This window comes from Rutidosis leptorrhynchoides, chromosome 8, assembly GCF_046630445.1.
Source record: "Rutidosis leptorrhynchoides isolate AG116_Rl617_1_P2 chromosome 8, CSIRO_AGI_Rlap_v1, whole genome shotgun sequence".
Classification (NCBI taxonomy): Eukaryota; Viridiplantae; Streptophyta; class Magnoliopsida; order Asterales; family Asteraceae; genus Rutidosis; species Rutidosis leptorrhynchoides.
In genome coordinates this window covers 250,767,540-250,790,288 of record NC_092340.1, presented here as the reverse complement: position 1 = coordinate 250,790,288, position 22,749 = coordinate 250,767,540, and positions in this window count along the sequence as shown.

Sequence of the window (22,749 nt, the reverse complement as noted above, 5' to 3'; positions counted from 1 at the left end):
TTCAACTATACACTAAGCGATCTTCCTAACCCTTTACGAACGTGTGCTCCACACTTTTTGGATTCGTGTCGGGTATTAAATGATCACTTTCACTTTCAACCAAGTAAATCCAATTCACCAAAATTTGATTGCTTGATTTCACTAAAATCACCAACAATCCCCCCCCCCCCCCCCCCCCAAATTTTAGTGTAATCCTTGATTTACTAAAATATAAACTTACAGTCAATCCAATACATAAATGGAAATGTCGCAACGATTGAATTAATTTCCACCTTAGTATTTTACACATGTCAAGAATTCGAAAGTCAGGGTGCTCGTAACGTTTCAACCCTTCAATCCAATTCAAAACTAGACGATAATATGCACATCGGTTTCTTACTTTCTACAATTAACCCGACACTTTTATAAGCAATGTGTCCCAATCCTCTCATGAACATATCAAAAGCTAAGTCTAAACTTTCTTGAGGCGGCTTAACCTCATGTTCACATAGGTAGTTTCTTTTAATCTTGTTCTCGCGATGCAATTTTTCAAGATAACTATTAAGAAGTATTTAACTTCAACCTTCTTTATCTCACGGGTCCGAACACATACCTTGAGATAGTATATTAAATGTGTTCCAATCTTCAAATAGTAGGCTTTCCACATTGAATTCAAGCTCCTAGCATTGTACTAGAAGGGAATTATCTTACTATGGAAGATCTAAATGGACTTCAATCCCACAACATTAGCCATCTTTTTTCGGCTTCCGACTAATGCTTTTATCAAGTGATTTAGTCAAATTTTGTTATGAACCAACAAAATTCCACACATATCACTTCATTCGTGATGAACCTCACGAAACATTATTTGTCTAAGGCATAAGTGTCTAGACTTTCACTTGTTCAAATGCATGCCTTAGTTAAAGACATCCCATCACTAGGGATCACCATGAACTTTCATCTCATTCATTATGACTTCAATCAATTTCCTTTTTTTTTTCTTTTTTTTTTTGTAATCCTTTAAACCAAAGATTTACCAACTTCTTATTATACCAAAAGAAACTTGTGGGTACTCAAATCAATTGATTGATTAGTCCTTGCACATGTCCACTTTTCACAAGTAATCAATGTAAGTATATAATTTATACACCCTTGATAATGTATCCCCATTATCCTTGTGTACACAATTATTACCATTACATTAGATAGTGAGATTATTGTTATAAACATATCCTAGTCAATCCCCTTCTAAAACCAAGAAGTAATGACAACAAGTTTATGATATCCATAATCTCAACATCAACCTTTTGATTCAAGATACCTTATCTATACCAAGTGTAAAATCCAACAACTTTTAGATGCATTATCTCTTGATCAATAGTTAACTCAATGCAATTTTAATATGCCTTAAGGATTCACATTGTGAATTAAATCATAGTCCATGGTTGGCTTTTACAAGTATTTAAGTACTAAAGCCTCATCACAATGAATTCCACTAGACCATGCTTAATCTTTTTAACATCGTGCTATATTGGTCACTTGATGTAATCACACACATCATACCACTAATTTTCAAAGCATACCGGTACTTGGAAACAATTAAGCAATATCTAAGCCTCATTTCATATTTAAAACATATTTGTTTTACTAACTTATACCATCTTGATGAACCATCAAAGGTTTTATGGACATACATCACCAATGAATAAAGACTTCATGGTAATTTTATTGGTAACAAATTAGTCACTTTACAACTATATAATATTGTATTGTGACTTAACCAAGGGATTATTACCACCCATTAAATATCCTAACAATTATTACCAACCATTTATTATTTACCAACAAACACAACACTTAACAATTCATAGGGGTGTTCATGATTTACATGTCAATATCCAAAGAAAAAATTTAATACATGCTTTTATTGGCAACACGCCTATCTTATACAATCCATTAGACCAAGACATTTTATGTAAATATATGTGTACGACATTTATTTGAAATACTCCCTCTGTCCCATATTAATGGTCCACAAATAAAAAACACACATATTAAGGAAATGTCATAAAACTACTGTACTTTCTGTTTACTTTCATATTTTACCCTTACCTTTTCTTTCTCCTTTAATCCTATCTACATACATTAAGGGCATAATAGAACTTAAGCTTCTTATCATTTTCTATTTATGGAAGTTGACTATTAATTTGGGACATCAAAGAATGGAATACCGGACTATTAATATGAAACGAAGAGAGTACATGATAACCTTGTCTCCATTTTAAAGTGGAGAATTAAATCCACAAATCCCAACGACATCCACATGTCATTCACAACAAATGTCTTATGTGTCAACAGTTACTACCCTCGAATCACAACTTTTGACTTTTAAACCATCAAAACAAATAAAAGTCAACTTCCTCTAATACGAACATGATATCACTTAAGTGAGTTAAGTGAAATGGCACTTGAAGACAACAAATTCGTGCAACAAGAATAGTGTACCATGTATCATGCATGGGTCCATGGTACACTCTGCCATATTCATGTAGTGACCCGAACTTTTCCATGTTTATATATATATTAAATGAAATTGTTATTTACATGATTAAGTGTTTCCAACATGTTAAGCAATCAAACTTGTTAAGACTTGATTAATTAAAATAGGTTTCATATAGACAATTGACCACCCAAGTTGACCGGTGATTCACGAACGTTAGAACTTGTAAAAACTATATGATGACATATATATGGATATATATATATATATATATATATATATATATATATATATATATATATATATATATATATATATATATATATATATATATATATATATATATATATATATATATATATAGTTAACATGATATTATGATAAGTAAACATATCATTAAGTATATTAACAATGAACTACATATGTAAAAACAAGACTACAAACTTAATGATTTTGAAACGAGACATATATGTAACGATTATCGTTGTAACGACATTTAATGTATATATGTCATATTAAGAGATATTTATACATCATAATATCATGATAATATAATAATTTAAAATCTCATTTGATATTATAAACATTGGGTTAACAACACTTAACAAGATCGTTAACCTAAAGGTTTCAAAACAACACTTACATGTAACGACTAACGATGACTTAACGACTCAGTTAAAATGTATATACAAGTAGTGTTTTAATATGTATTCATACACTTTTGAAAGACTTCAAGACACTTATCAAAATACTTCTACTTAACAAAAATGCTTACAATTACATCCTCGTTCAGTTTCATCAACAATTCTACTCGTATGCACCCGTATTCGTACTCGTACAATACACAGCTTTTAGATGTATGTACTATTGGTATATACACTCCAATGATCAGCTCTTAGCAGCCCATGTGAGTCACCTAACACATGTGGGAACCATCATTTGGCAACTAGCATGAAATATCTCATAAAATTACAAAAATATGAGTAATCATTCATGACTTATTTACATGAAAACAAAATTACATATCCTTTATATCTAATCCATACACCAACGATCAAAAACACCTACAAACACTTTCATTCTTCAATTTTCTTCATCTAATTGATCTCTCTCAAGTTCTATCTTCAAGTTCTAAGTATTCTTCATAAATTCCAAAAGTTCTAGTTTCATAAAATCAAGAATACTTCCAAGATTGCAAGTTTACTTCCAAGTTTTCTAAATCCATTCCAAGTAATCATCCAAGATCAAGAAACCTTTGTTACTTACAGTAGGTTATCTTTTTAATACAATTTAATAATCATATTCAAACTTTAATTCAATTTCTATAACTATAACAATCTTATTTCGAGTGGAAATCTTACTTGAAATTGTTTTCGTGTCATGATTCTGCTTCAAGAACTTTCAAGCCATCCAAGGATCCTTTGAAGCTAGCTCCATTTTTCTAATTTCCAGTAGGTTTATCCAAGGAACTTGAGGTAGTAATGATGTTCATAACATCATTCGATTCATACATAAAAAGCTGTCTTATTCAACGTTATAAACTTGTAATCACAAGAACATAGTTTAGTTAATTCTAAACTTGTTCGCAAATAAAGTTAATCCTTCTAAATAGACTTTTAAAATCAACTAAACACATGTTCTATATCTATATGATATGCTAACTTAATTATTTAAAACCCGGAAACACGATAAACACCATAAAACTGGATATACGCTGTCGTAGTAAAACCGGGGGCTGTTTTGGTTGGGATAATTAAAAGCTAAGAAGAACTTTGATTTAAAAGCTATACTTCTAGATAAATGATTTTTCTTATGAACATGAAACTATATCCAAAAATCATGGTTAAACTCAAAGTGAAAGTATGTTTTTCAAAATGGTCATCAAGATGTCGTTCTTTCGACTGAAATGACTACCTTTACAAAAACGACTTGTAACTTATTTTTCCAACTATAAACCTATACTTTTTCTGTTTAGATTCATAAAATAGAGTTCAATATGAAACCATAGCAATCTGATTCACTCAAAACGGATTTAAAATGAAGAAGTTATGGGTAAAACAAGATTGGATAATTTTTCTCATTTTAGCTACGTGAAAATTGGTAACAAATCTATTCCAACCATAACTTAATCAACTTGTATTCTATATTATATAATCTTGAGATACCATAGACACGTATACAATGTTTCGACCTATCATGTCGACATATCTATATATATTTCGGAACAACCATAGACACTCTATATGTGAATGTTGGAGTTAGCTATACAGGGTTGAGGTTGATTCCAAAATATATATAGTTTGAGTTGTGATCAATACTGAGATACGTATACGCTGGGTCGTGGATTGATTCAAGATAATATTTATCGATTTATTTCTGTACATCTAACTGTGGAAAACTAGTTGTAGGTTACTAACGAGGACAGCTGACTTAATAAAATTAAAACATCAAAATATATTAAAAGTGTTGTAAATATATTTTGAACATACTTTGATATATATGTATATATTGTTATAGGTTCGTGAATCAACCAGTGGCCAAGTCTTACTTCCCGACGAAGTAAAAATCTGTGAAAGTGAGTTATAGTCCCACTTTTAAAATCTAATATTTTTGGGATGAGAATACATGCAGGTTTTATAAATGATTTACAAAATAGACACAAGTACGTGAAACTACATTCTATGGTTGAATTATCGAAATCGAATATGCCCCTTTTTGTTAAGTCTGGTAATCTAAGAATTAGGGAACAGACACCCTAATTGATGTGAATCCTAAAAATAGATCTATTGGGCCTAACAAACCCCATCCAAAGTACCGGATGCTTTAGTACTTCGAAATTTATATCATATCCGAAGGGTGTCCCGGAATGATGGGGATATTCTTATATATGCATCTTGTTAATGTCGGTTACCAGGTGTTCACCATATGAATGATTTTTATCTCTATGTATGGGATGTGTATTGAAATATGAAATCTTGTGGTCTATTGTTACGATTTGATATATATAGGTTAAACCTATAACTCACCAACATTTTTGTTGACGTTTAAAGCATGTTTATTCTCAGGTGAATACTAAGAGCTTCCGCTGTTGCATACTAAAATAAGGACAAGATTTGGAGTCCATGTTTGTATGATATTGTGTAAAAACTGCATTCAAGAAACTGATTTCGATGTAACATATTTGTATTGTAAACCATTATGTAATGGTCGTGTGTAAACAGGATATTTTAGATTATCATTATTTGATAATCTACGTAAAGCTTTTTAAACCTTTATTTATGAAATAAAGGTTATGGTTTGTTTTAAAATGAATGCAGTCTTTGAAAAACGTCTCATATAGAGGTCAAAACCTCGCAACGAAATCAATTAATATGGAACGTTTTTAATCAATAAGAACGGGACATTTTAGTTGGTATCCGAGCGTTGGTCTTAGAGAACCAGAAAATTTGCATTAGTGTGTCTTATCGAGTTTGTTAGGATGCATTAGTGAGTCTGGACTTCGACCGTGTTTTCTTTAAAAATGATTGCTTAACATTTTTGTTGGAAACTATATATTATTAACATGTATATATTATGTGATATATTAATCTCTTAACATGTTTGATATTGTGTGATAGATGTCTACCTCTAGCATAAATCCCATTGACTCACCTAATAATAACGAAGAGTCGAATATATATTGGACTGATTCACAAGTTCCCGAAGAAGAACCGGAAGAAGAATCAGAACCGGAAGAAGAATCAGAACCGGAAGAGGAGGAACCGGAGGAGGAAATAGAACCGGTGGGGGAAATAATAAAACGGTTAAGTAAAAGAAAATCCTCAACCAACCGACCAAGGTTAATTATGGTCAATGGTGTTTCCGCCAAGGAAGCAAAATATTGGGAGGATTACCAATTCTCAGATGAATCGGATTCCGACGAGAATTCCGATGATGTTATAGAAATTACCCCAACTGAATTTAAAAAGGCAAAAGAAAATAATAAGGGAAAGGGCATAAAAATAGAGAAATCTAAATCCAACCCCGATGAACTTTATATGTATCGTCAACCCCCGAAGTCCTTAAGTTGTAACAATGACCCGGGAACCTCTAAACCACCAGGTTTTTCTAAACCGGTGTGGAAAACGACAGCTAGTATTAGGGGAACATCATATATCCCTAGAAACTTGGCAAAACGAACCAAAACCGAAGAAGAAGAAGAAACGAGCGAGTCAGAATAAGATAGTTGTATTCGTATGGTGTAATATATGTAATATAGTGTGCTTATGCTTTATGATATATGTAAAAATTGCTTATATTAATAAGTATTTTTTTTTTATGAATCTAACTCTTGTCTATTTTACAGTATAAAAACACAAAATGGATAGACAACCCAATATTTTAAGAGACCTACCTGGAGACATGATGAAATGTCCCGTTCTTATTGATTAAAAACGTTCCATATTAATTGATTTCGTTGCGAGGTTTTGACCTCTATATGAGACGTTTTTCAAAGACTACATTCATTTTTAAAACAAACCATAACCTTTATTTCATAAATAAAGGTTTAAAAAGCTTTACGTAGATTATCAAATAATGATAATCTAAAATATCCTGTTTACACACGACCATTACATAATGGTTTACAATACAAATATGTTACAACAAAATAAGTTTCTTGAATGCAGTTTTTACACAATATCATACAAGCATGGACTCCAAATCTTGTCCTTATTTAAGTATGCGACAGCGGAAGCTCTTAATAATCACCTGAGAATAAACATGCTTAAAACGTCAACAAAAATGTTGGTGAGTTATAGGTTTAACCTATATATATCAAATCGTAACAATAGACCACAAGATTTCATATTTCAATACACATCCCATACATAGAGATAAAAATCATTCATATGGTGAACACCTGGTAACCGACAATAACAAGATGCATATATAAGAATATCCCCATCATTCCGGGACACCCTTCGGATATGATATAAATTTCGAAGTACTAAAGCATCCGGTACTTTGGATGGGGTTTGTTAGGCCCAATAGATCTATCTTTAGGATTCGCGTCAATTAGGGTGTCTGTTCCCTAATTCTTAGATTACCAGACTTAATAAAAAGGGGCATATTCGATTTCGATAATTCAACCATAGAATGTAGTTTCACGTACTTGTGTCTATTTTGTAAATCATTTATAAAACCTGCATGTATTCTCATCCCAAAAATATTAGATTTTAAAAGTGGGACTATAACTCACTTTCACAGATTTTTACTTCGTCGGGAAGTAAGACTTGGCCACTGTTGATTCACGAACCTATAACAATATATACATATATATTAAAGTATGTTCAAAATATATTTACAACACTTTTAATATATTTTGATGTTTTAAGTTTATTAAGTCAGCTGTCCTCGTTAGTAACCTATAACTAGTTGTCCACAGTTAGATGTACAGAAATAAATCGATAAATATTATCTTGAATCAATCCACGACCCAGTGTATACGTATCTCAGTATTGATCACAACTCAAACTATATATATTTTGGAATCAACCTCAACCCTGTATAGCTAACTCCAACATTCACATATAGAGTGTCTATGGTTGTTCCGAAATATATATAGATGTGTCGACATGATAGGTCGAAACGTTGTATACGTGTCTATGGTATCTCAAGATTACATAATATACAATACAAGTTGATTAAGTTATGGTTGGAATATATTTGTTACCAATTTTCACGTAGCTAAAATGAGAAAAATTATCCAATCTTGTTTTACCCATAACTTCTTCATTTTAAATCCGTTTTGAGTGAATCAAATTGCTATGGTTTCATATTGAACTCTATTTTATGAATCTAAACAGAAAAATTATAGGTTTATAGTCGGAAAAATAAGTTACAAGTCGTTTTTGTAAAGGTAGTCATTTCAGTCGAAAGAACGACGTCTAGATGACCATTTTAGAAAACATACTTCCACTTTGAGTTTAACCATAATTTTTGGATATAGTTTCATGTTCATAATAAAAATCATTTTCTCAGAATAACAACTTTTAAATCAAAGTTTATCATAGTTTTTAATTAACTAACCCAAAACAGCCCGCGGTGTTACTACGACGGTGTAAATCCGGTTTTACGGTGTTTTTCGTGTTTCCAGGTTTTAAATCATTAAGTTAGCATATCATATAGATATAGAACATGTGTTTAGTTGATTTTAAAAGTCAAGTTAGAAGGATTAACTTTTGTTTGCGAACAAGTTTAGAATTAACTAAACTATGTTCTAGTGATTACAAGTTTAAACCTTCGAATAAGATAGCTTTATATGTATGAATCGAATGATGTTATGAACATCATTACTAACTTAAGTTCCTTGGATGAACCTACTGGAAAAGAGAAAAATGGATCTAGCTTCAATGGATCCTTGGATGGCTCAAAGTTTTTGAAGCAAAATCATGACACGAAAACAAGTTCAAGTAAGATCATCACTTGAAATAAGATTGTTATAGTTATAGAAATTGAACCAAAGTTTGAATATGATTATTACCTTGTATTAGAATGATAACCTACTGTAAGAAACAAAGATTTCTTGAGGTTGGATGATCACCTTACAAGATTGGAAGTGAGCTAGCAAACTTGAAAGTATTCTTGATTTTATGAAACTAGAACTTTTGGAATTTATGAAGAACACTTAGAACTTGAAGATAGAACTTGAGAGAGTTCAATTAGATGAAGAAAATTGAAGAATGAAAGTGTTTGTAGGTGTTTTTGGTCGTTGGTGTATGGATTAGATATAAAGGATATGTAATTTTGTTTTCATGTAAATAAGTCATGAATGATTACTCATATTTTTGTAATCTTATGAGATATTTCATGCTAGTTGCCAAATGATGGTTCCCACATGTGTTAGGTGACTCACATGGGCTGCTAAGAGCTGATCATTGGAGTGTATATACCAATAGTACATACATCTAAAAGCTGTGTATTGTACGAGTACGAATACGGGTGCATACGAGTAGAATTGTTGATGAAACTGAACGAGAATGTAATTGTAAGCATTTTTGTTAAGTAGAAGTATTTTGATAAGTGTATTGAAGTCTTTCAAAAGTGTATAAATACATATTAAAACACTACATGTATATACATTTTAACTGAGTCGTTAAGTCATCGTTAGTCGTTACATGTAAGTGTTGTTTTGAAACCTTTAGGTTAACGATCTTGTTAAATGTTGTTAACCCAATGTTTATAATATCAAAAGAGATTTTAAATTATTATATTATCAAGATATTATGATGTACGAATATCTCTTAATATGATATATATACATTAAATGTCGTTACAACGATAATCGTTACATATATGTCTCGTTTCAAAATCATTAAGTTAGTAGTCTTGTTTTTACATATGTAGTTCATTGTTAATATACTTAATGATATGTTTAATTATCATAATATAATGTTAACTATATATATAACCATATATATGTCATCATATAGTTTTTACAAGTTTTAACGTTCGTGAATCACCGGTCAACTTGGGTGGTCAATTGTCTATATGAAACCTATTTCAATTAATCAAGTCTTAACAAGTTTGATTGCTTAACATGTTGGAAACATTTAATCATGTAAACATCAATCTCAATTAATATATATAAACATGGAAAAGTTCGGGTCACTACAGTACCTACCCGTTAAATAAATTTCGTCCCGAAATTTTAAGCTGTTGAAGGTGTTGACGAATCTTCTAGAAATAGATGCGGGTATTTCTTCTTCATCTGATCTTCACGCTCCCAGGTGAACTCGGGTCCTCTACGAGCATTCCATCGAACCTTAACAATTGGTATCTTGTTTTGCTTAAGTCTTTTAACCTCACGATCCATTATTTCGACGGGTTCTTCGATGAATTGGAGTTTTTCGTTGATTTGGATTTCATCTAACGGAATAGTGAGATCTTCTTTAGCAAAACATTTCTTCAAATTCGAGACGTGGAAAGTGTTATGTACAGCCGCGAGTTGTTGAGGTAACTCAAGTCGGTAAGCTACTGGTCCGACACGATCAATAATCTTGAATGGTCCAATATACCTTGGATTTAATTTCCCTCGTTTACCAAATCGAACAACGCCTTTCCAAGGTGAAACTTTAAGCATGACCATCTCTCCAATTTCAAATTCTATATCTTTTCTTTTAATGTCAGCGTAGCTCTTTTGTCGACTTTGGGAGGTTTTCAACCGTTGTTGAATTTGGATGATCTTCTCGGTAGTTTCTTGTATAATCTCCGGACCCGTAATCTGTCTATCCCCCACCTCACTCCAACAAATCGGAGACCTGCACTTTCTACCATAAAGTGCTTCAAACGGCTCCATCTCAATGCTTGAATGGTAGCTGTTGTTGTAGGAAAATTCTGCTAACGGTAGATGTCGATCCCAACTGTTTCCGAAATCAATAACACATGCTCGTAGCATATCTTCAAGCGTTTGTATCGTCCTTTCGCTCTGCCCATCAGTTTGTGGATGATAGGCAGTACTCATGTCTAGACGAGTTCTTAATGCTTGCTGTAATGTCTGCCAGAATCTTGAAATAAATCTGCCATCCCTATCAGAGATAATAGAGATTGGTATTCCATGTCTGGAGACGACTTCCTTCAAATACAGTCGTGCTAACTTCTCCATCTTGTCATCTTCTCTTATTGGTAAGAAGTGTGCGGATTTGGTGAGACGATCAACTATTACCCAAATAGTATCAAAACCACTTGCAGTCCTTGGCAATTTAGTGATGAAATCCATGGTAATGTTTTCCCATTTCCATTCTGGGATTTCGGGTTGTTGAAGTAGACCTGATGGTTTCTGATGCTCAGCTTTGACCTTAGAACACGTCAAACATTCTCCTATGTATTTAGCAACATCGGCTTTCATACCCGGCCACCAAAAATGTTTCTTGAGATCCTTGTACATCTTCCCCGTTCCAGGATGTATTGAGTATCTGGTTTTATGAGCTTCTCTAAGTACCATTTCTCTCATATCTCCAAATTTTGGTACCCAAATCCTTTCAGCCCTATACCGGGTTCCGTCTTCCCGAATATTAAGATGCTTCTCCGATCCTTTGGGTATTTCATCCTTTAAATTTCCCTCTTTTAAAACTCCTTGTTGCGCCTCCTTTATTTGAGTAATAACGTTATTATGAATCATTATATTCATAGATTTTACTCGAATGGGTTCTCTGTCCTTCCTGCTCAAGGCATCGGCTACCACATTTGCCTTCCCCGGGTGGTAACGAATCTCAAAGTCGTAATCATTCAATAATTCAATCCACCTACGCTGCCTCATATTCAGTTGTTTCTGATTAAATATGTGTTGAAGACTTTTGTGGTCGGTATATATAATACTTTTGACCCCATATAAGTAGTGCCTCCAAGTCTTTAATGCAAAAACAACCGCGCCTAATTCCAAATCATGCGTCGTATAATTTTGTTCGTGAATCTTCAATTGTCTAGACGCAAGCAATCACCTTCGTTCGTTGCATTAATACACAACCGAGACCTTGCTTTGATGCCTCACAATAAATCACAAAATCATCATTCCCTTCAGGCAATGACAATATAGGTGCCGTAGTTAGCTTTTTCTTCAATAACTGAAACGCTTTCTCTTGTTCATCATTCCATTCAAATTTCTTCCCTTTATGCGTTAATGCAGTCAAGGGTTTTGCTATTCTAGAAAAGTCTTGGATGAACCTTCTGTAGTAACCAGCTAGTCCTAAAAACTGGCGTATGTGTTTCGGAGTTTTCGGGGTTTCCCACTTTTCAACAGTTTCTATCTTTGCCGGATCCACCTTAATACCTTCTTTGTTCACTATGTGACCGAGGAATTGAACTTCTTCCAACCAAAATGCACACTTTGAAAACTTAGCGTACAATTCTTCCTTCCTCAATACTTCTAACACCTTTCTCAAATGTTCACCGTGTTCTTGGTCATTCTTTGAGTAAATAAGTATGTCATCAATGAAAACAATGACAAACTTGTCAAGGTATGGTCCACACACTCGGTTCATAAGGTCCATGAACACAGCTGGTGCATTAGTTAAACCAAACGGCATGACCATAAACTCGTAATGACCGTAACGTGTTCTGAAAGCAGTCTTTGGAATATCATCTTCTTTCACCCGCATTTGATGATACCCGGAACGTAAGTCAATCTTTGAATAAACAGACGAGCCTTGTAGTTGATCAAATAAGTCGTCGATTCTCAGTAGTGGGTAGCGGTTCTTGATGGTAAGTTTGTTCAACTCTCGGTAGTCGATACACAACCTGAATGTACCATCTTTCTTCTTGACAAATAAAACAGGAGCTCCCCACGGTGATGTGCTTGGTCGAATGAAACCACGCTCTAAAAGTTCTTGTAATTGGCTTTGCAGTTCTTTCATCTCGCTGGGTGCGAGTCTGTAAGGAGCACGAGCTATTGGTGCAGCTCCTGGTATAAGATCTATTTGAAATTTAACGGATCGATGTGGGGGTAATCCTGGTAATTCTTTCGGAAATACATCGGGAAATTCTTTTGCGACGGGAACATCATTGATGCTCTTTTCTTCAGTTTGTACTTTCTCGACGTGTGCTAGAACAGCATAGCAACCTTTTCTTATTAGTTTTTGTGCCTTCAAATTACTAATAAGATGTAGCTTCGTGTTGCCCTTTTCTCCGTACACCATTAAGGGTTTTCCTTTTTCTCGTATAATGCGAATTGCATTTTTGTAACAAACGATCTCCGCTTTCACTTCTTTCAACCAGTCCATACCGATTATCACATCAAAACTCCCTAACTCTACTGGTATCAAATCAATCTTAAATGTTTCGCTAACCAGTTTAATTTCTCGATTTCGACATATATTATCTGCTGAAATTAATTTACCATTTGCTAATTCGAGTAAAAATTTACTATCCAAAGGCGTCAATGGACAACTTAATTTAGCACAAAAATCTCTACTCATATAGCTTCTATCCGCACCCGAATCAAATAAAACGTAAGCAGATTTATTGTCAATAAGAAACGTACCCGTAACAAGCTCCGGGTCTTCATGTGCCTCTACCGCATTAATATTGAAAACTCTTCCACGGCCTTGTCCATTCGTGTTCTCCTGGTTCGGGCAATTTCTAATAATGTGGCCTGGTTTTCCACATTTATAACAAACTACATTGGCATAACTTGCTCCGACACTACTTGCTCCGCCATTACTCGTTTCGACACCATTTGTTCCTTTCGTTCTATTAACCCCTGGTCCGTAGACCTCACACTTCGCCGCGCTATGACCATTTCTTTTACACTTGTTGCAAAATTTGGTGCAGAACCCCGAGTGATTCTTTTCACACCTTTGGCACAGCTGCTTCTGATTGTTGTTGTTGTTGCGGTTATTATTGTTGTTGGGATGATTGTTGTAGTTGCTGTTGTTGTTGTTGTTGTTGGGCCGTTTGTTGTAGTTGCGATTGATGTTGCGATTGTTGGGATAATTGTTGCGATTATTGTTGTAATTGCTGTTGTTGTTGTATTGGTGATTCTTATCACCATTTTCCTCCCACTTTCTTTTGACTTGCTTCACATTGGCCTCTTCAGCAGTCTGTTCTTTAATTCTTTCTTCAATCTGGTTCACTAGTTTGTGAGCCATTCTACATGCCTGTTGTATGGAGGCGGGCTCGTGTGAACTTATATCTTCTTGGATTCTTTCCGGTAATCCTTTCACAAACGCGTCGATCTTCTCTTCCTCATCTTCGAATGCTCCCGGACACAATAGGCACAATTCTGTGAATCGTCTTTCGTACGTGGTAATATCAAATCCTTGGGTTCGTAACCCTCTAAGTTCTGTCTTGAGCTTATTGACCTCAGTTCTGGGACGGTACTTCTCGTTCATCAAGTACTTGAATGCTGACCACGGTAGTGCGTACGCATCATCTTGTCCCACTTGCTCTAGATAGGTATTCCACCATGTTAACGCAGAACCTGTGAAGGTATGCGTAGCGTACTTCACTTTGTCCTATTCAGTACACTTACTTATGGCAAACACCGATTCAACCTTCTCGGTCCACCGTTTCAATCCGATCGGTCCTTCGGTTCCATCAAATTCCAAAGGTTTGCAGGCAGTGAATTCTTTGTAGGTGCATCCTACACGATTTCCTGTACTGCTAGATCCAAGGTTATTGTTGGTAGGTAGCGTAGCCTGTACTGCGGCTATGTTTGAAGCTAGAAAAGTACGGAATTCCTCTTCATTCATATTCACGGTGTGTCGAGTAGTCGGTGCCATTTCCTTCAAAATAGTTAAATGGAACAAGTTAATCATACAGAATATTAAGAGTAGTTAATAGTATTTCGTAGCATAATATGAACTCATTTATAAAAGCTTTTTCTTCATATTAGCGCTTTATAAGTTTAAATTCGGGTAGTACCTACCCGTTAAGTTCATACTTAGTAGCTAATATACAATTCAACTACTACAATTCTATATGAAAAACTGATTGTAATAATATTTCGCGTTCAAACTTTTATACAATATTTTACAAACTTACAATACCGCTTATTTTACATAAAGCATGAAATATAGCACACAATAACTTTGATACAAGATAGTTATGAAGACAATTCTAGCTAGTACACAAGTCGTTCGGCAAAGGCAATAAAGACACGTAATTCATACGTCCAGAAACAAGTCATGCATTCTGGTTTTACTAGGACTACTTCCCATCCTTGGTCTTGTGCAACATAACTGTTATGGCCGTTGATAAGACAGCGTGTTGTAACGTCGTCAAAGGGACGAGGGTTACGTAATGTCCAACAGTCCCGTAATAATCTAAAAACCTCATTTCTTACCCCAATTACCGACTCCGTCACTTGTGGAAACATTTTGTTTAATAGTTGTAGCCCGATGTTCTTGTTCTCACTTTGGTGAGAAGCGAACATTACTAATCCGTAAGCATAACATGCTTCTTTATGTTGCATGTTAGCCGCTTTTTCTAAATCACGAAGTCCAATATTCGGATATATTGAGTCAAAATAATTTCTTAACCCGTTGCGTAAAATAGCATTTGGGTTCCCCGCAATATATGCGTCAAAGTAAACACATCGTAACTTATGGGTTTCCCAATGTGATATCCCCCATCTTTCAAACGAAAGTCTCTTATAAACCAAGACATTCTTGGAACGTTCTTCGAATGTCTTACAAACTGATCTCGCCTTAAATAGTTGTGCCGAGGAATTCTGGCCGACTCTAGACAAGATTTCATCAATCATGTCTCCGGGTAGGTCTCTTAAAATATTGGGTTGTCTATCCATTTTGTGTTTTTAAACTGTAAAATAGACAAGAGTTAGATTCATAAAAAAATACTTATTAATACAAGCAATTTTTACATATATCATAAAGCATACGAACACTATATTACATATATTACACCACACGAATACAACTATCTTATTCCGACTCGCTCGTTTCTTCTTCTTCGGTTTTGGTTCGTTTTGCCAAGTTTCTAGGGATATATGATGTTCCCCTAATACGAGCCGTCGTTGTCCACATTGGTTTAGAAAAACCTGGTGGTTTAGAGGTTCCCGGGTCATTGTTACAACTTAAGGACTTCGGGCGTTGACGATACATATAAAGTTCATCGGGGTTGGAATTAGATTTCTCTATTTTTATGCCCTTTCCCTTATTATTTTCTTTTGCCTTTTTAAATTCAGTTGGGGTAATTTCTATAACATCATCGGAATTCTCGTCGGAATCCGATTCATCGGAGAATTGGTAATCCTCCCAATATTTTGCTTCCTTGGCGGAAACACCATTGACCATAATTAACCTTGGTCGGTTGGTTGAGGATTTTCTTTTACTTAACCGTTTTATTATTTCCCCCACCGGTTCTATTTCTTCATCCGGTTCCGATTCTTCTTCCGGTTCCGACTCTTCTTCCGGTTCCTCTTCGGGAACTTGTGAATCAGTCCACGAATCATTCCAATTTACATTTGACTCTTCATTATTATTAGGTGAGTCAATGGGACTTGTTCTAGAGGTAGACATCTATCACATAATATCAAACGCGTTAAGAGATTAATATATCACATAATATTCACATGTTAAAAATATATAGTTTCCAACAAAATTTGTTAAGCAATCATTTTTCAAGTAAACACGGTCGAAGTCCAGACTCACTAATGCATCCTAACAAACTCCATAAGACACACTAATGAAAAATTCTGGTTCTCTAAGACCAACGCTCGGATACCAACTGAAATGTCCCGTTCTTATTGATTAAAAACGTTCCATATTAATTGATTTCGTTGCGAGGTTTTGACCTCTATATGAGACGTTTTTCAAAGACTACATTCATTTTTAAAACAAACCATAACCTTTATTTCATAAATAAAGGTTTAAAAAGCTTTACGTAGATTATCAAATAATGATAATCTAAAATATCCTGTTTACACACGACCATTACATAATGGTTTACAATACAAATATGTTACAACAAAATAAGTTTCTTGAATGCAGTTTTTACACAATATCATACAAGCATGGACTCCAAATCTTGTCCTTATTTAAGTATGCGACAGCGGAAGCTCTTAATAATCACCTGAGAATAAACATGCTTAAAACGTCAACAAAAATATTGGTGAGTTATAGGTTTAACCTATATATATCAAATCGTAACAATAGACCACAAGATTTCATATTTCAATACACATCCCATACATAGAGATAAAAATCATTCATATGGTGAACACCTGGTAACCGACAATAACAAGATGCATATATAAGAATATCCCCATCATTCCGGGACACCCTTCGGATATGATATAAATTTCGAAGTACTAAAGCATCCGGTACTTTGGATGGGGTTTGTTAGGCCCAATAGATCTATCTTTAGGATTCGCGTCAATTAGGGTGTCTGTTCCCTAATTCTTAGATTACCAGACTTAATAAAAAGGGGCATATTCGATTTCGATAATTCAACCATAGAATGTAGTTTCACGTACTTGTGTCTATTTTGTAAATCATTTATAAAACCTGCATGTATTCTCATCCCAAAAATATTAGATTTTAAAAGTGGGACTATAACTCACTTTCACAGATTTTTACTTCGTCGGGAAGTAAGACTTGGCCACTGTTGATTCACGAACCTATAACAATATATACATATATATTAAAGTATGTTCAAAATATATTTACAACACTTTTAATATATTTTGATGTTTTAAGTTTATTAAGTCAGCTGTCCTCGTTAGTAACCTATAACTAGTTGTCCACAGTTAGATGTACAGAAATAAATCGATAAATATTATCTTGAATCAATCCACGACCCAGTGTATACGTATCTCAGTATTGATCACAACTCAAACTATATATATTTTGGAATCAACCTCAACCCTGTATAGCTAACTCCAACATTCACATATAGAGTGTCTATGGTTGTTCCGAAATATATATAGATGTGTCGACATGATAGGTCGAAACATTGTATACGTGTCTATGGTATCTCAAGATTACATAATATACAATACAAGTTGATTAAGTTATGGTTGGAATAGATTTGTTACCAATTTTCACGTAGCTAAAATGAGAAAAATTATCCAATCTTGTTTTACCCATAACTTCTTCATTTTAAATCCGTTTTGAGTGAATCAAATTGCTATGGTTTCATATTGAACTCTATTTTATGAATCTAAACAGAAAAATTATAGGTTTATAGTCGGAAAAATAAGTTACAAGTCGTTTTTGTAAAGGTAGTCATTTCAGTCGAAAGAACGACGTCTAGATGACCATTTTAGAAAACATACTTCCACTTTGAGTTTAACCATAATTTTTGGATATAGTTTCATGTTCATAATAAAAATCATTTTCTCAGAATAACAACTTTTAAATCAAAGTTTATCATAGTTTTTAATTAACTAACCCAAAACAGCCCGCGGTGTTACTACGACGGTGTAAATCCGGTTTTACGGTGTTTTTCGTGTTTCCAGGTTTTAAATCATTAAGTTAGCATATCATATAGATATAGAACATGTGTTTAGTTGATTTTAAAAGTCAAGTTAGAAGGATTAACTTTTGTTTGCGAACAAGTTTAGAATTAACTAAACTATGTTCTAGTGATTACAAGTTTAAACCTTCGAATAAGATAGCTTTATATGTATGAATCGAATGATGTTATGAACATCATTACTACCTTAAGTTCCTTGGATGAACCTACTGGAAAAGAGAAAAATGGATCTAGCTTCAATGGATCCTTGGATGGCTCAAAGTTTTTGAAGCAAAATCATGACACGAAAACAAGTTCAAGTAAGATCATCACTTGAAATAAGATTGTTATAGTTATAGAAATTGAACCAAAGTTTGAATATGATTATTACCTTGTATTAGAATGATAACCTACTGTAAGAAACAAAGATTTCTTGAGGTTGGATGATCACCTTACAAGATTGGAAGTGAGCTAGCAAACTTGAAAGTATTCTTGATTTTATGAAACTAGAACTTTTGGAATTTATGAAGAACACTTAGAACTTGAAGATAGAACTTGAGAGAGTTCAATTAGATTAAGAAAATTGAAGAATGAAAGTGTTTGTAGGTGTTTTTGGTCGTTGGTGTATGGATTAGATATAAAGGATATGTAATTTTGTTTTCATGTAAATAAGTCATGAATGATTACTCATATTTTTGTAATCTTATGAGATATTTCATGCTAGTTGCCAAATGATGGTTCCCACATGTGTTAGGTGACTCACATGGGCTGCTAAGAGCTGATCATTGGAGTGTATATACCAATAGTACATACATCTAAAAGCTGTGTATTGTACGAGTACGAATACGGGTGCATACGAGTAGAATTGTTGATGAAACTGAACGAGAATGTAATTGTAAGCATTTTTGTTAAGTAGAAGTATTTTGATAAGTGTATTGAAGTCTTTCAAAAGTGTATAAATACATATTAAAACACTACATGTATATACATTTTAACTGAGTCGTTAAGTCATCGTTAGTCGTTACATGTAAGTGTTGTTTTGAAACCTTTAGGTTAACGATCTTGTTAAATGTTGTTAACCCAATGTTTATAATATCAAAAGAGATTTTAAATTATTATATTATCAAGATATTATGATGTACGAATATCTCTTAATATGATATATATACATTAAATGTCGTTACAACGATAATCGTTACATATATGTCTCGTTTCAAAATCATTAAGTTAGTAGTCTTGTTTTTACATATGTAGTTCATTGTTAATATACTTAATGATATGTTTAATTATCATAATATAATGTTAACTATATATATAACCATATATATGTCATCATATAGTTTTTACAAGTTTTAACGTTCGTGAATCACCGGTCAACTTGGGTGGTCAATTGTCTATATGAAACCTATTTCAATTAATCAAGTCTTAACAAGTTTGATTGCTTAACATGTTGGAAACATTTAATCATGTAAACATCAATCTCAATTAATATATATAAACATGGAAAAGTTCGGGTCACTACACATGATTGATGAAATCTTGTCTAGAGTCGGTCAGAATTCCTCGCACAACTATTTAAGGCGAGATCAGTTTGTAAGACATTTGAAGAACATTCCAAGAATGTCTTGGTTTATAAGAGACTTTCGTTTGAAAGATGGGAGATATCACATTGGGAAACCCATAAGTTACGATGTGTTTACTTTGACGCATATATTGTGGGGAACCCAAATGCTATTTTACGCAACGGGTTAAGAAATTATTTTGACTCAATGTATCCGAATATAGGACTTCATGATTTAGAAAAAGCGGCTAACATGCAACATAAAGAAGCATGCTATACTTACGGGTTAGTAATGTTCGCTTCTCACCAAAGTGAGAAAAAGAACATCGGGCTACAACTATTAAACAAAACGTTCCCACAAGTGACGGAGTCGGTAATTGGGGTAAGAAATGAGGTTTTTAGGTTATTACGAGACTGTTGGTCATTACGTAACCCTCGTCCCTTTGACGACGTTACAACACGCTGTCTTATCAACGGCCATAACGGTTATGTTCCACAAGACCAAGGATGGGAAGTAGTCCTAGTAAAACTAGAATGCATGACTTGTTTCTGGACGTATGAATTACGTGTCTTTATTGCCTTTGCTGAACGACTTGTGTACTAGCTAGAATTATCTTCACAACTATCTTGTATCAAAGTTATTGTGTGCTATATTTAATGCTTTATGTAAAATAAGCGGTATTGTAAGTTTGTAAAATATTGTATAAAAGTTTGAACGCGAAATATTATTATAATCAGTTTTTCATATAGAATTATAGTAGTTGAATTGTATATTAGCTACTAAGTATGAACTTAACGGGTAGGTACTACCCGAATTTAAACTTATAAAACGCTAATATGAAGAAAAAGCTTTTATAAATGAGTTCATATTATGCTACGAAATACTATTAACTACTCTTAATATTCTGTATGATTAACTTGTTCCATTTGACTATTTTGAAGGAAATGGCACCGACTACTCGACACACCGTGAATATGAATGAAGAATAATTCCGTACTTTTCTAGCTTCAAACATAGCCGCATTACAGGCTGCGCTACATACCAACAATAACCTTGGATCTAGCAGTACAGGAAATCATGTAGGATGCACCTACAAAGAATTCACTGCCTGCAAACCTTTGGAATTTGATGGAACCGAAGGACCGATCGGATTGAAACGGTGGACCGAGAAGGTCGAATCGGTGTTTGCCATAAGTAAGTGTACTGAAGAGGACAAAGTGAAGTACGCTACGCATACCTTCACAGGTTCTGCATTAACATGGTGGAATACCTATCTAGAGCAAGTGGGACAAGATGATGCGTACGTACTAACGTGGTCAGCATTCAAGCACTTGATGAACGAGAAGTACCGTCCCAGAACTGAGGTCAATAAGCTCAAGACAGAACTTAGAGGGTTACGAACCCAAGGATTTGATATTACCACGTACGAAAGACGATTCACAGATATGTGCCTATTGTGTCCGGGAGCGTTCGAAGATGAGGAAGAGAAGATCGATGCGTTTGTGAAATGATTATCGGAAAGAATCCAAGAAGATATAAGTTCACACGAGCCCGCCTCCATACAACAGGCATGTAGAATGGCTCAAAAACTAGTGAACCAGATTGAAGAAAGAATTAAAGAACAGACTGCTGAAGTGGCCAATTTGAAGCAAGTCAAAAGAAAGTGGGAGGAAAATGGTGATAAGAATCACCAATACAACAACAGCAATTACAACAATAATCGCAACAATTATCCCAACAATCGCAACATCAATCGCAACTACAACAAACGGCCCAATAACAACAACAACAACAACAACAACAACAACAACAACAACTACAACAATCATCCCAACAACAATAACAACCGCAACAACAACAACAATCAGAAGCAGCTATGCCAAAGGTGTGAAAAGTATCACACGGGGTTCTGCACCAAATTTTGCAACAAGTGTAAAAGAAATGGTCATAGCGCGACGAAGTGTGAGGTCTACGGACCAGGGGTTAACAGAACGAAAGGAACAAATGGTGTCGGAACGAGTAATGGCGGAGCAAGTAGTGTCGGAGCAAGTTATGCCAATGTAGTTTGTTATAAATGTGGAAAACCGGGCCACATTATTAGAAATTGCCTGAACCAGGAGAACACGAATGGACAAGGCCACGGAAGAGTTCTCAATATTAATGCGGCAGAGGCACAGGAAGACCCGGAGCTTGTTACGGGTACGTTTCTTATTGACAATAAATCTGCTTACGTTTTATTTGATTCGGGTGCGGATAGAAACTATATGAGTAGAGATTTTTGTGCTAAATTAAGTTGTCCATTGACGCCATTGGATAGTAAATTTTTACTCGAATTAGCAAACGGTAAATTAATTTCAGCAGATAATATATGCCGGAATCGAGAAATTAAACTGGGTAGCGAAATATTTAAGATTGATTTGATACCAGTAGAGTTAGGGAGTTTTGATGTAATAGTTGGCATGGACTGGCTGAAGAAGGTTAAAGCAAAGATCGTATGTTATAAAAATGCAATTCGCATTGTACGAGAAGAAGGAGAACCCTTAATGGTGTACGGAAAAAAGGGCAACATGAAGCTACATCTTATTAGTAATTTGAAGGCACAAAAACTAATAAGAAAAGGTTGCTATGTTGTTCTAGCACACATCGAGAAAGTACAAACTGAAGAAAAGAGCATCAATGATGTTCCCATCGCAAAAGAATTTCCCAATGTATTTCCGAAAGAATTACCGGGACTACCTCCACATCGATCTGTTGAAT